Below are 14,487 nucleotides of genomic sequence, written 5' to 3' on the forward strand. Positions count from 1 at the left end.
GAGGTGCTGTGACGGGGAAGCCTGGACAGCTAAATCTCTATTGACCATGTTGCTGTTAAAAAGGAACAAGAACTACAAAAACCCCACTCAATTGGAAACTCTACCTGTAAACTCAAGCACACTGGGAACTCTGCCATTCCCCAGCCGAAAAACTGGCAAACCTCTGAAAAATTCCTTGGCCTTTTGGGACTGGCAGATGGCCTACTTAGCTGCTCTGCTTGCTTTTTACGCGGATGTAGAAATTCAGGAGGGAAAATCCCCTTTGACTGAGAGTTTAAAAAGTGAGGGAAAGAAAACTTCTCATTTCATCAGAAAGCAGGGAGTTGAGTCAGTCAGATGCCCCCTCTTTCCCTGGCTCTCCTCCTCCTCACCAGCCTTGGCAGCTGCTGTCGCCAAGGAGGAGGGGGGAGAGCATGCAGTGCGGAACCAGATGTTCAGGCTGGCCTTGCAGACTGGAGCCAGCTCCCAGCTGTTTATGCTGCTTCTAGCTATTAGATTACAAACTGGGGTGGGGGTGGGGTGGGGGTGGCTTAAACTCTAGATTGAGAATGAGGTGATGAGTAGCAGAAGGCACTGCTGCCAGAGCCCTTTCCTTACTCCCTAAAGGTTGGAAGACCAGCTCTGCTATTGGGAGGACACTTGTACAAATGGGATAAAAATAAAATGGGAATATATGCATTCTTGGATGAGGCTGGAGACCAACAACAGGTTACAAGAGAGCTGGAAGTGGTTGAAGAGAAGATTCGCCCTGATGTTACGAACACTGATTTCTTTTCCCTGCCTGCCATCTCTAGTGTCTTGTGGGATTTTGAAACAATAGAAAAAGCTGAAAGACCTGCTTAACAGAGGCAAACACAGGATAAATATACCACAATGAACACCAGTCCCTCTTCCAAACAACCTATATTATAACACTTCATCTGATGTTATGACTGTTCAGAAATGATCTGGAGTTATGTAACCAAATGTGCTGATAATACCAAATTGTTCAGGGCGGCTAAAACAAAAAGGATTGTGAGGAGCTCCAAAAGGATCTCTTCCAACTGGATGAGTGAGCAATAAAATGGTGAAGGCAATTCAGTGTAAGCAAGTGTAAAGAGTGGAGAGGGTCCTTACTTCACACACACATGAATGGGGACTGAACTGGCAGTGACTGATGGGAAGAAGACCTTGCAGTCACAGTGGACAGCTCAGTGACGATGATGCCAATCTAGTGTGCAGTAGTTGTGGAGGAGGTGAACTTCATTTTAGGGACCATTAGAAACGGGACTAAAAATAAACTTCCAATACCACAATGTCCTTATGCAAAACTAGGGTAAGACCACACTAGCAATAATACTGTGTACAGTTCTGGTTGCCTCACCTCAGAAAAGATATTGCAGAGTTGGAAAAGGTAGGTGGGGTGGGGTGGGGCATGATAGTGGTGGTTAAGTTTAAACGTGGTGGGGAGAAAGTGAGCAGAGGAAGGAACTTTTTTCTCGCCCCATAGTTCTAGAACCCAGGGCCATCCTATGAAGCTGAGTGTTGGGAAGCTCAGGACAAGGAAAACGAGCTGGTTCTTCACACACAGAGGAGTCAAACTATGGACTTCTGGTTGTGTCGTCACCAAGTCGTTCTGCTCTGGAGGGTCACAGGGCTACTTTTGTATACATTTAAATTTTGTTTATTTACTGACTTGGTAGAAAACCTCTAAATTGTTTAAAAAGATATAAAATAGAACATTAATATTCTTGATAAAAAGCAGTTAAAAACAGGCATTTAAAAACGTTCAAATCAACAGCAGCTAAAAAGAGGTAAAACACATGCAACTTCCACATATCTGGACAGACCTGCCTATGCAGGAATCTTGTAAGCAGGCACTTAAAGAATTCAGTGAAGCTGCCTGCTTGATATCCATGGGCAGGGAGTTCCAAAGTGTAGGTCCTGCCACACTAAAAGATCTATTTCTTACAACTGCAGAATGAGTATTATGTCACAGTGCCAGTTCTGCAGATCAAGTGGGCACATTTAGGGATAGGTGATCCTGCAGGTAAACAGGGCCCAAACTGTTAAGGGGTTTATATACCAACAGGAACTCCTTGATCTTGGCCCAGAAGCAAATGGGCTACCAGTGCAGATGTCTGAGCAGAGGTGTTCCACGCTCACTGTGTATTCTCCTTCCCAGTGCCCTGATTTCTTGGTCAATTTGGCCTGACTGTGGAGGGGCTGAACACAGTAATTTCAGTAGCAGCCTGCTAGACTAAGATCTGGGCTCGCTAGTGGAGCAGGTAGCCACTGTGGCCTCTCCCACTTCCAAAAGTACAGACCAAAAAAAGAAAGAAAAAGAAAAAGTAATTGAGCGTGGTTGCATGAAACTGCCCTGCAGGCAGGCTCTCGTCTTGCCTGTACCATGCTGCGGAGCCAAGGAGACACATGCCATTGGCATTGCTTCTTGAGGCCCAACAAAAAGCCTGCCTAGGGCCTTGGGGGTTCCCTTGAGGTGGCTCTTTAATTGCAAGGCTTCTTTTGTGCACAGGGAGACGGCAATAAAGCCTTTCTATTGAGCAGCAGGAGCAAGGAATTCGGGTCAACAGGCACCCCTGCCACAATGGTCCATCGCTAGAGTTTTAATCTGAAGCGGTCTTCATTGCCAGAAGCACCCAGACATTCCAGGGTGTTGCAAACTGACTGCAGCCATCAACATGATGCCTTTGCAAAAGCTGAGCAAGGACCATTTGGAGGTTGCTGCATATCCCAGACATAGAAAGGGCAGACCCACCAACTGGACAGTTGCCTAGAATGTCAGTGGGATGGGAACTGCAGAAGAGGCAATGCCCTCCTTTGGCCTCTGCCATGCTTCACCAGGTGGCTGGTTTGGTTAGGTTTGTTGAATTTAATGCTGCTTCCCATGACGAAAAGTCCCAAAGCGATTTACAACAAGAATGAAATGCAATAATAAAAAGATGTAGCTGTACTGAAAACACAGTTGGAATAAAAACACAGAACTGTAGAGTTGGAAGGGACCCCAGGGCTCACGGAGTCCAGCCTCCTTTCATGCAGGAATTACAGCTGAAGAATCCCTGACACAGGGCCATTTTGTTTACATACCTCCAAGGAAGGTGAGTCCACCACCTTCCAAGGGAGTTCATTCCACTGTCAAATATCTAAGTTCTGCTGCTGCACAAATGCACGGGAAAATAAAAGCAGATTACAAAGTTGGTGCCAGGCTGGCATGCCTGGGGAGGGCATTCCATAGGCCGGGAGCTACAACAGAAAGGCTTGTGCTCTCGCCGCCATCCTTTGGACCTCCGTCAGAGGTGGCACACAGAGAAAGACCTCAGGGGACAATTTCAGGAACTGGGCAGGTCCATATGGGAAACATTCATGTGTTGCTGGCTGAAATGGGAATGAGGGGTAGAGGATAAACCTGGATAAACCCCTTCCCCACCCCAGGCCAGAAAGTTGTCTTAACTACCAGTGCCCCTATACTTGCCTCTGGATGGGCAACTGGAAGAGGCAGATTTGGCCCTGGAACCTCCTGCTGCTGACCCCTATAGCTTAATGGAGAATTTAGGTGAGTCTCTAGTGCACCCCTTCCCCCCTCCCATTTTGTTTATGAACATTATAGAGCCTCGAGGCTTCACTGTAATGAATATCAATCATAAGGAACGCGCCTTCTCAACGTGTTAATGCATGATCCAAAGTGAGACACGGCTCTATCGGGATTAATGTCTTCCCAGGCCAAGCTGATGGAGATAATGAGGAAGCCACCCAGCTAGACAAAATGCAATGCAATAAAAATGATTCCTAGCATAAATATTCTGGAGATCCCAAGATGAAGGACAGAAGCTAAACTTCTCCAGTTGATTCTGGAAGGCACTCCTAGAGAGGAAGAGGAGGCTGGATCCCATTTTGGTGAGAGCCCCCAAGCCTCCCCGCCCCAGGTGCAATGTCCTTCTGCGACATGTTCCTGCTGCACAAGCCCACTGATATGTCGGGCAAAAGATCCCTGCATGGCAGGGGGCTGGACTAGATGACTCTCATGGTCCCTCCCAACTCTACAATTCTTGCCACATGTGACCCACCTCCCACTTTACACCCTTCCCTGCCCCTTGGAAGAATTGCTCCCAAGCGGGTGCAGGAACAACCATCAAAACAAAGATCCTGGACAACAGTTCTGGCAGTACCTTGTTGCCTAGCTGTTAGAGAGGGGCTGAGAGGATGAGTGGAGTAAAAGGACATCTGGGGTTCTGAGGGAGGGAGAATCCCCAGTTCTTTCGCATGGCTGAAGTACTAGAGGGAAATCAAGGTTCCTTGGGGCTGTGCTCCTCTGAAAGAAGCCAATGCAGGCTTTTAGGAAGAGAGGCATCTGAAAGAAGCCAATGCAGGCTTTTAGGAAGAGAGGCATCACATTTAAAGAGAAGCTACAGCAGGTTCTCCACCTGTAGCCACGGTCCCTCTCAGCTTTGTCATCTGCATGGCACACATAAAATGGACCTGCTGCCAACTTCCAGCGCCTGTAGCCTTCTCTAATTAATCCTAAATACACAATAACAGAAATAATGGTACATTTGTCCCATTCATGTCTGTCTCCATTTCCCTCGCCTTCCTTTTCTTGCTTCTGTGGGAGCTATTTTCAGACTGTAAGCCCTTGCAACAGAGAGCTGTTCTCTCATTCTCTGCAAATCATATACACCTATAAAGATAGTAAATAAAATAATATAATATCATAATCTTGCCCCTCCCCACACCCAAATACGCTCTTCAAACATATACATTCATCTGTTTACCCATTTACAAACATACAAACCTTCCCCCCCAAACAACAGCAACAGCAGTTGAAGAGTCCTGGGGTTTGGCAAAGTGCAGGGAGCAGAGGAGTCTTGCTGACATCACAAGCCCAGGGAAGAGCAGCCTCTTGGGCCCAGTGGGCCAGATATTTTTCTCCCCCACCCTGGCGGGCCAACTTTAGCAGGGGCTGGGGCCACCCATCTCTCAAAGTTGGCCTTCAGCGAAGGGGGAAGATCTGCCCAAGCAGGACTGAATTCAATCCTGCTTTCTGCAAGGCCAGCCGAGTAGGACCGATCTCGCTGCACCTGGGGAGTTCAGTCCTGCTTTCTGTAAATGGGTCTCAGCCTGCCACACACCTGATGTCACATATGGGCAGGTGGGCATGATGGGCAGGTGGGCACGATGTTGGGGAAATGGTTTGGAGGGCCAAATGGGGGGGGCTGGGGGGCCACCTTTGGCCTGCGGGACAGAGGCGTCTCACCCTTGCACCAGAAAATCTGCAGCAACAGCTGGCTTACTGCACAGTTACAGAACTGATTTATTTTCTTCCTTTTTCAGAGCACAACCCCAAAGAGAAATATATATCTTTGCACAGAACAGGGCAAGGGCACTTCCAAAGCAGTGCCATTTGCTCCACAGATCTGTCTCCACCCGGTGATACACGCCAGCAGCCGCAGCGATTGAAGAAAATGACTAAACCTGCTGCAGGAGACATTCTAGGGTTGAATGCTGCTTATTGGGAGCAACCTTCATTACAATTTGTCCTCATATAGTTTGGCAACCCTTGAGTAAGTTGTCAGGCCAACAGAGTATTAATGGAATTGAGCTGACTGAGAGCTGGCAAGAGATGCCTGTTTGCCACCCCTGCACTGGGGCAGAGTCCAAGCCAGGCAGCTGGCCAGCCCACAGCAGGTCCAGTGGGGCAGAAGGTGAGCACAATCAGCTGTGCATCCTGATCCCATTCACCAGGGCTTACTCCTAGGTAGGCATGCATATCATTTCGGCCTTTGATTTAAGAATTTTCACACAACTGGTGGTGCGATGCTGTGCTCACCACTTCAGAGAACACAACGTTAAGCTTTCCCCCTTCCAAACCTAAAGCTACTTTGGGGGCCCTTTTGAAGCCAAAAGTAGACATTTTCTAAACTTCTACCACTATAGCCATTGTTTTGAAAGGACACTGAAAATGGTAGTAGGCACAAAATGCTGTTTCCTGAGATTAAAACTGCATTTTTTATATTAAAAACAAAGCAAGATTCTAGCCCTCATGGCTGCAGACATATATATTTGGGGGGGGGGGAGGGCAATGCTTGCTGAGATCTCAGCAGCCAGAAGGGCAGTTGCATAAGAATTCCAGCAGAGCAGCGAGGAAGATATCTGTCTTCTTTCTCCTCTGATGGTCAGCAAAACCAAAATAAATTATGCAAACAGCAAAAATGACAATACAGTATATTCATTTATTTGTGTGTGTTATTTGCACATGCACAATGGCCGTCTCATATGTACACATACAGTATTATTGTTGTATTGAGCATACCTTTTAATATGTGATTGTTTACTCAGAGGCATCTTATGTGGCATGGCTTCATGCGCCAGGGCAGAAACCAAAGCCGCTCCTGGCCGACTCTGCCCTGACCCCCCTCTCCTTTTTCTGCACCCCTTTTCTGGATAAAGCTGACAAATTCCAAGGCACTTAACTTCTGGCAGCTGGCAGGGGAAATGTGGGTGTTCAAAAACTGACAGTGCCTGGGGGGGGGGGGATGCCTTTTCTTTCCCCTTCCGGCTTCTTAGGAGGAAGTGCCAGTACAGCAGATCACCAGGAGCGGTGTGATAGCTTCTTGTGGGAACAGCCTCAGCATCAGCCGGGCAGCCAAGGCACCAAAGGAGGGAGCTCAGGCCAAAGAACTGGCTAATGGCCAGGGGCAGCCTGCGCTTCTTCTCTCAAGGGACATGGGGCAGGTGTCCCTTATGAATGACGCTGCGGCAGACCTGCACCAACCCTGCTGAGCGCTCATCCAGAGGCTGCCCCCCCCCAGGCTCTCCATGCTCTTTTGGATGGCATCTCACCGCACTGTCTGTTTTTACTGTGATGCTGCAAATCTGCCCAAAGCATGCAAAAGGGCGAGTAGCACATTAAAATGAGGGCGCATTGTCACGGCATACGTCTACAGCACTTTCAGATCACTTAGACTGCCATGGCTCCCAACACAGAATCTTGGGAACTGTAGTTCACCCCTCAAAGAGCTACAATTCTCAACACCCCTGGCAAACTACAAGCTTCTGGGACTATTTTTTTGGGGGGGGGGAGCCAATGTATGGTGTGGATGTGACCTAACGGAGCTGAAACCTAGTAAACACAAAGGTTTTGCACAGGTCATGCTGTGAAAGGATGCACCCAGCAGGGTTCATGGCTGGTTTAAAGACACACACTGCAAAGTATCCATCAAAACCCCCACCCCTCACTGGGTGACCTTGGGCCAGTCCTGTGACTGTACTCTCATCCTAATTTACCTCACAGGGTTGTTGTGGGTTAGTGGTAGTAGCAGCAGCAGTAATATCCTTATTTGATGGCAGCAGATGGAAAGCCACCTGCTACGTTAAATTTCCCACAGTGCCCTGGACAAGCAGCACATCAGATGTGCCAGGGAGCTGTGGGAAACCTGACATGGAAGGCAGCTTCCCACACCCAGCTGCTAACGTCTGATACGTTTGGGGCCAGGGAAACAAAGGGGCAGGAGAGCCAAGGTCTCAGTGCCAATGGACTCTGCCAGGGGGCTTGGGCCCAACAGCTGCCCAAGGGCGCTGGCTGCTGCTTCCTCCTCCTCTATTCCCCCTTTGTTCACATAGTTGTGTGGATGGGCGATCCAGGTGACCCAGAATCCTGCCTTTAACTTCCTCTGTTATTTCCCTGGGCGCAGCTAAGAGTAAATCCCTGGATAAAAGAACCAGCTGAGTCAACCTCTCTGCGCACTCTGCCCCTAAACTCAAGCACACAAAGCTGACCCCCCCCCCCATGCTTCAGAAGTTCTGCAAGTGTCGCTGAATGTGACCCAAGAAGCAACTTGCTTTCCCAGTTCTACCTGCCTACAAGGAAGTAAAAGGAGAACACGCAAGAACAGGACTCCTGAAGATCTCTGCATGTTGAGGGCTTTTCGCTCTGGAGCCACTACCCCTGAGGCGGATCAGGAGCACACAAGCCTCAGCACCTCCCCTCTGCTCCCTCTCGTGTCAGGTCCCAGCTGGCTGCCAAATTATCTGTATGTTCCCGTACTTGGCCCCACAGAGAGTTGGTTCACTACTCAGAATGCAGAGAAGGGTTTCTGCTAGGCTGCAGCAGAATTGCCTCACAATATTCTGGATTTGTGGGTGCAAAGCTGTCCTGCAAGGTTATGGAAAGGCCTGCGAATCTCACTCCCTTGAGCTAAGCAAAGTGACTATTAGCTCAGCTTAGGTGGACTTTGCTTTTGTTTTGCATGCTATTGCATGCTATTGTTCTAAAGAACTATTTTAAAGCCGAGTTGTTTGAAAATGCATATATCACCATGAGTACTTGTTTAATAAATTTCAAATACAAATAAATAATGCTATAGTCTAAAACTTCACCGTTCTGAATGTCTGCACTTGCACAGTTCTGTAAGCTCAGCACTGCACAAATGGCTTGAGCAGAGTTGCATGTGCTGCAGACACCCCTCGCACCCAGGATGGTGCCTTCCTTGCCCTTGGCTATTCCTGCATCCCTGGCATTAGAGGATCTTTCCCTGACACTTCCTCCTGCAGGAGTTGAGAACCCCACTCACTGCTTCAGCCTTCGGATGCCCTTGCTCACGTCGCCTACACAAATCTCAGTGGTTGTACAATGGACTCTTCTGTCACATGGAGGGGCAGGAGAGGGGGACGGGGAGGGACCAGCCTGGCTGAAATCTCCTGTTCTGGAGTGCAAGCATCAGGTCTAGAGTGAATGCCCACCCAACTCCCTTCCAAGTGGCTATATAGATAGATTAGCCTATGACACCCCTTTATTACCCTAGAAAATAGCCTCTACTTTGGACGGCTCTGGGCAGGCGGTGACGCTGGAGCGGCTTCAGATTGGCTGCGAGAAGCTCCTGCAGCCAACCCGAGGCCTCACAGCCCACGGCTGAGGCAAACCCGGCGCGGCCATGGACAGAGAGGCCGGCAGGCGGGCGGCGGGTCTGGGCCACACCATGGGCATCATGATGGGTTCATCGCAGGGCTTCAGCTGGAGCTTGGTGCTGCTGCCGGTGCGTTCTGCGGCCGCGCTGGAGCAGTTGGAGGGCGAGCTGCACGCTGCCTGCCCGGTGCTCTGCGTGCATGGCCTGCCCCCGACCTGGCCTCAGACGACGGGCTGCAGTGTGTGGTGCACGCCGCCTGGGAGCTCCGCAGATACGGGCCGATGGAGCAGCTGCTGCTCATCAACAACGCCGGCGAGTGGGCGGTGCCAAGCTGTGCTGCTGAGCGCGTGCAGAGTGCTTTCCTCCTCCAGGTCCGGAAGCAGCTGTGGGACTGGTTTGCAGGGTATTTATATTTTTCAAAATATAGTCGAGTCCCCCACAAAGTCTGAGGGACAGTGGACCGGCCCCCTGATGAAAAAGTTTGCTGACGCCTGCTTTGGTGGTTCAGAAACAGAAAAGGCAATCTTTAACAAAGAAAATCTGGACTTTGGCCAGTAAGTTCAGGATTCAAATTAATGCTTGGCTATTCAGCTACATAGGAACTGAGTATGATCTAGGCCCTAGGGTTTCAGGCAGGGGACAGTCCTCCCCTACAGGGAGATGCTAAGCCAGGCTTCCTCAACCTCGCTCCCCCCCCCCCCAAGATGTTTTGAGATACATTTCCCATCATCCATGACCACTGGTCCTGCTAGCTAGGGATCATGGGAGTTGTAGGCCAAAAACATCTGGAGGGCCGAGGCTGAGGAAGCCTGTAAGTACTGAAGTCAGGACCTTACGCACACAAAGCATGTGCTCTACCAATGGGCTAAAACCTTTCTCCACTTGCTTAGGGTGACTTGATATCGTTCAGGCACCATGGCCTGCCTCATAAATGATTGTGAGAATGAGCAGAAATGTAAAATGCTTTGCAAATTCAAAGTGCAAACTAATTGTTATTACTATCTATGATACATTTTGGAATGTTGAATTTTGGAATCTCTATGCATATTGACAGCTCTTAAAACATCACAACCAAATTTTGCATGATGGTTTCTGAGATCAAAGTGCAGATTTTCATTTATGTTTGAATACTGTTAGACACCCTTTTAAACCAAAATGACTGAACCTTTCAAAAGTGCACTGGTTTCTTAGAGCTCCTGAGCAGTTTGCGAGGCTGCTAGCGGATGATAAAGTATTTGAAGTGTCTACATGCAGCTGGGCTCTTTTGGGGACAATGGTGTTCTCCCTACCAGCACTATAGGCAGGGATGTATTCATATCACAAAGGGGCTTTCTAAAGAAAAAAAATCCTCCATATCAGAAGTGCTCATTCAACAAAGGCCTTTCTTTGCATAATTGGATTAACTCCTGAATTGCTCAAGATCTTCTGAAGGACTCCTTACAAGAACCCTGTTTGTCTCAATGGCTGAAGGAGACCATGGATTTAGGGCATGGTAACTATGTGATGAGGACTCTGGGTTCTCCTGCACTACATCATCCCTACTTTGGCAGGGTTTGTGTTCGGGGGGGGGGGCTTCTCCCAATTGCTGAATTCATGTTAAAGCACCAGAGCAAGCAAACTCCCCATGCAATAGTCCAGGGGTTGCCAACATGGTACCCATGAGCACCAGTGTGCACAGCGGTGCCTCCTATGGCATCTGTGAAGGACTCAGCTGGAGGTGCAAAGAGCTTCTCTCTGCGAGTACAGCTGTGGCTGATGTAGGTGCCTTTTCTCATTAATGGGGGGGGGGGGACTAATGGGGGACATAGCCTGCCCCATTTTGCAATTTCATTCTCTTTGCTCTTTAAATGTGGCAGCTATGATGTGTTATGCCACATCCCGGTGGCACTTTCCCAGAATTCCAAATGTGCCCAGAGGCCACTGAAAGGTTGGCACCCCCTGCACAGGCACAGCCGTGTTAGCTGGATTTATAAAGCCCTTTAAACCCCACCCTGGAATCCCCCTTTGCCATGAAGCCTTTGGCTTCTCCCCCAACGGAAACAAAGACGAAGTTTGTGCAGCTCCATTTGCTGACGGTCTTCCTTTGACGCTCCCTTTCCTCCTCTACGTCTGTTGTCTCTCCCCCCACCAACCTCTGCCAAAAATTAGATTGTAAGCTCCTTGGGGTATGAACCTTTCTTTTTTGCTTACCCTACCCTGCAGAAATGTCATGTATATTGACAGCATGGTATAATAAAAAATAAAAATAAAACCTAATTAAGGTTTTATATTAGGTTTTATTAGGAGTAAACCTAATTAAATCTGCACAACGCATTCAGTGCTCCATCTTTCAAACTGCAGACAGAAGCTTTTCACTGTGCTCAGGAACCATTTTTGCTTTCGTCAACTTTATGACTGGATCCAGACTTTAGTGGGTAATGTGGCAGTGCTTCCCTGTGCAACACCAAAATTCAGTGCCCCCCCCCCCGGTGTATTCTGTACTAAGTCACTGTTGCCGCACCCCCTGAAGGACCCTTTCAGCTCAGCGTCCAGTGTGGGCAAACCAGTCCCTCTGCCCTAAATCTGTCTCTGGTCGGCTGACCTAACGCCGACCTCGGCACTTGCCCAGAACTGTTGCTGCCCCTGCTGGGCATTGCTCTGCTCTCATCTATATATGCCACCACACCTGCTTGAGTGAGCACATCTGGGGAAAGTTGCTGGCAGTATCAGACAAGGTGGCCAAAACTGGTGGATGGTGTCAGCAATGCTGTGTGAGGGCTCCATGGTAGCAACCAAGTCTGTTACCCACTCCAGTCTCTGGAATGCAAAAGCTTGCTTGCTACTATCTTTTTTTCTTTTACTGAGTTTTAATAACAAGTGATACTTAAATAATGAAACATTTAAAAATCAGTTGCAATTCCCCCCTCCCTGTTTCCTCACTTATATTTTGGTCCACTTAGTTGAAGAAAACAGAGAGCAGTATCTTTGCTCATTACTTTCTCATCTTTTATGTGGCATCACAGAAGTATGTATCACCCAGCTATTACTTTGGGATTTTTTCCGAATGCACCAACACAGAAACCAACAATTATCAAATTACTGCAACCACAGGGTGGCTGCTCTAAGTCTGTGCTGATCTATCTCCTCTCTGAAATGCTTATGGGTGAACCCCAGATTGGTTACACAAGAAAAACAGTCACTAAGACTTCAGACTTATCCTCTTGTCCCACTGCTTTCCTCTGGGGAAAATCGCTCTTTAGGGCTCAGCTGCAGCAAATGGCAATTCTGGTTTTCTCCAGACTGAGTTTTGCTCTGATTTAGCACTAAAGAGCAGGTTTTCCATGGGGAAAGAGTGTGGCAAGGAGGCAACCGCTCAACCCCGTGCTTTCTAGGCTCTATGATGAACTAAAGCTGGATCAGCTGGGGCCCTAAGACGTAGGATAACTTTAACACATACACATGCACACTCTGGATCTTGCAAGTAAGTATGGAAAGCACACACACTGCATTTGGGATCCAACCTGCAAAAGTAGGAGGCAGAAGCTAGCAAACTGCTAAGCCTCGGCTGTGAAATCTGTTCATCTAGATGAATAAAACATGACAGGGGTCCCCCCCAGGCTCTGGCAGTGTTTATACCATGCATATTCTCTGTGCCAGCATGGAGAAAGCAACCTCTGATCCAAAAGGAAAAGACAAACACACACACAAACACCTCTCCCCTCTTCTCTGCATTTTCAATGGCAATGAAAATACATGTTTCTGCCATTTGCTGCGTTTCACCCGTGAGCACGAGTGATAGACAGCCTTTAATCAGCAAGGGCTGAACCAAAAGCTCAACTTTCCTTAAGCACTCCATGAATTTGCCTGTAATAAGAATGTGTATTTCCCCACCCCCACTCCCAAAATCATTAGTCTTATCGAAACTAATCTGGGGAGCAACACAGTCTAAAACAGAATTCCCTGAAGTTAGCGAACACCTGGCCTTTGTTAAAATCCTAATTTCTAGTAGGTAACAGGCTTAATAAACTCTAAAGGCTAATAGTATCCTCATTATGACAGATGAAGAATGGGGTGGGGAATTTAGTGGAGGCTGCCCCACTGACATTGGCTTGCGCTCATCCAGCCCCCCCCAACCTGCCTCTTTACTTACAACCAGTCCAACGGACGGCCTTGCCTGCCTCTCAGCTTCCTCCTCCTTCATCTCAATGTTGCCTTTGTAGAACTCAACAAGGAAGTGGATGAGGACAAAACTAGAATTACTGATTTAACTGATTGAATGAATTCCAGAAAATACCCAGGCAGAAAAAGCCCCAGTGATTTTCTGGGGAATAGCAACTTCCTATAATCAAATAATAATATTAAAGGAAGTGTTTACTTCCCTGTTTCAGTTCAACGCTTGCAACTACTGAACCTCAACTCCCACAATTAACTTTTTGGAAAGGCTGGAGGAAGCCCATTTATTGATAATTTAGGACAGGCATGTCCAACAGGTAGATTGTGATCTACTCGTAGTTCCTGGTAGATCTTTGGTCCCCCAGTGATCTCCTCCCCCTTCCTCAAAAGGGGGGGGGGGACCACTGTGGCTTCCTAAAAAAAAAGCTCAACAACTTTGCCTTTCCCAAAATAGCTCAACAACTCTAAAAAAAGCTCAAGAACTCTGGACCATCCAAAGACAATGGGTAGATCACTGCCAGTTTTTTAATACTGTGAATAGATCACAGTCTATTGGGAGTTGGACATCCCTGATTTAGGAGAACAAAACCAACACAGGGAAGCAATTCTCCTCCCTAAACATGATTGATCTATTGTGGTTTGTTTCTTTTTTGCTGACCTCCTTTACTGAGTTAGACAAGACGAAATCAGCAGCATAGGCTAATGTGTAGCAGACAGGAGATGAAACTTGAGAAATTATAACAGGCTTCTGGAAAATCTGCACCATAATAAAATACATAAACTGCCAGAGGTTGGATAAGGAGTTTGCACTGCAAACGCAGTCACAATTTGACCACTGGCCTCTGCTATGTGGAGCCACAAATACTCCTCTTCTGAGGATGCCTAGTATGTAAGGGGATTCCAACTTTCATTTGAATCCATCAGCACATAAAATAGGAGTGTTAGAAAGCAATCAGGCCGCCTCCTCTTCCTTCTGCCTCTTTGTATGCATGCAAAAGCTAGACCATTAAGAAGAACCCTTTGAGCTGTCTGGATCTTAGAAAGCCTAATGTCATGACTTGTTAATGGAATCCTTCTTCCTTGCCTTTCTAAGTTGAGCCCCCATGGAGAATGCTAAGGAGCTTGCTATTCCATTTCCCATTACTGTTACTATTTGGGGAACATGTGAAAAGGGGAGGGGGGAGAGAGGAGGGACCACATATGAGCAAATGTTAGTGCTTGTCCTAAATCAAAGAGCAAGAACTCTGAGCTAAAAGATTAAGTATGCTGCACTAGTGGACCCCATGTTCTGCAAGAATAACAATAGCTGAAGTCTGTGATCGGTGTTTTTGCACGTCTTTTCCTATGCATAAATTGTCCTGCTTCTGCATATGCTGCCTCTGACTGCTGGAAATATTATTCAGCAAGATCTCCTGGAGTCTGATACAGTGGTACC

The 14,487-nt window shown here is 47.8% G+C and overlaps 1 protein-coding gene across 5 annotated transcripts in view; it reads right to left on the minus strand.

The window, feature by feature from the left end:
- Window positions 1-14,487, minus strand: part of FAM178B (family with sequence similarity 178 member B) — a 177,356-nt gene that overhangs the window by 18,713 nt on the left and 144,156 nt on the right. The gene's annotated exons all lie outside the window — the stretch shown is intronic.

Source organism: Podarcis pityusensis (genome assembly GCF_964106645.2).
Source record: "Podarcis pityusensis genome assembly, chromosome: 8".
Classification (NCBI taxonomy): domain Eukaryota; kingdom Metazoa; phylum Chordata; class Lepidosauria; order Squamata; family Lacertidae; genus Podarcis; species Podarcis pityusensis.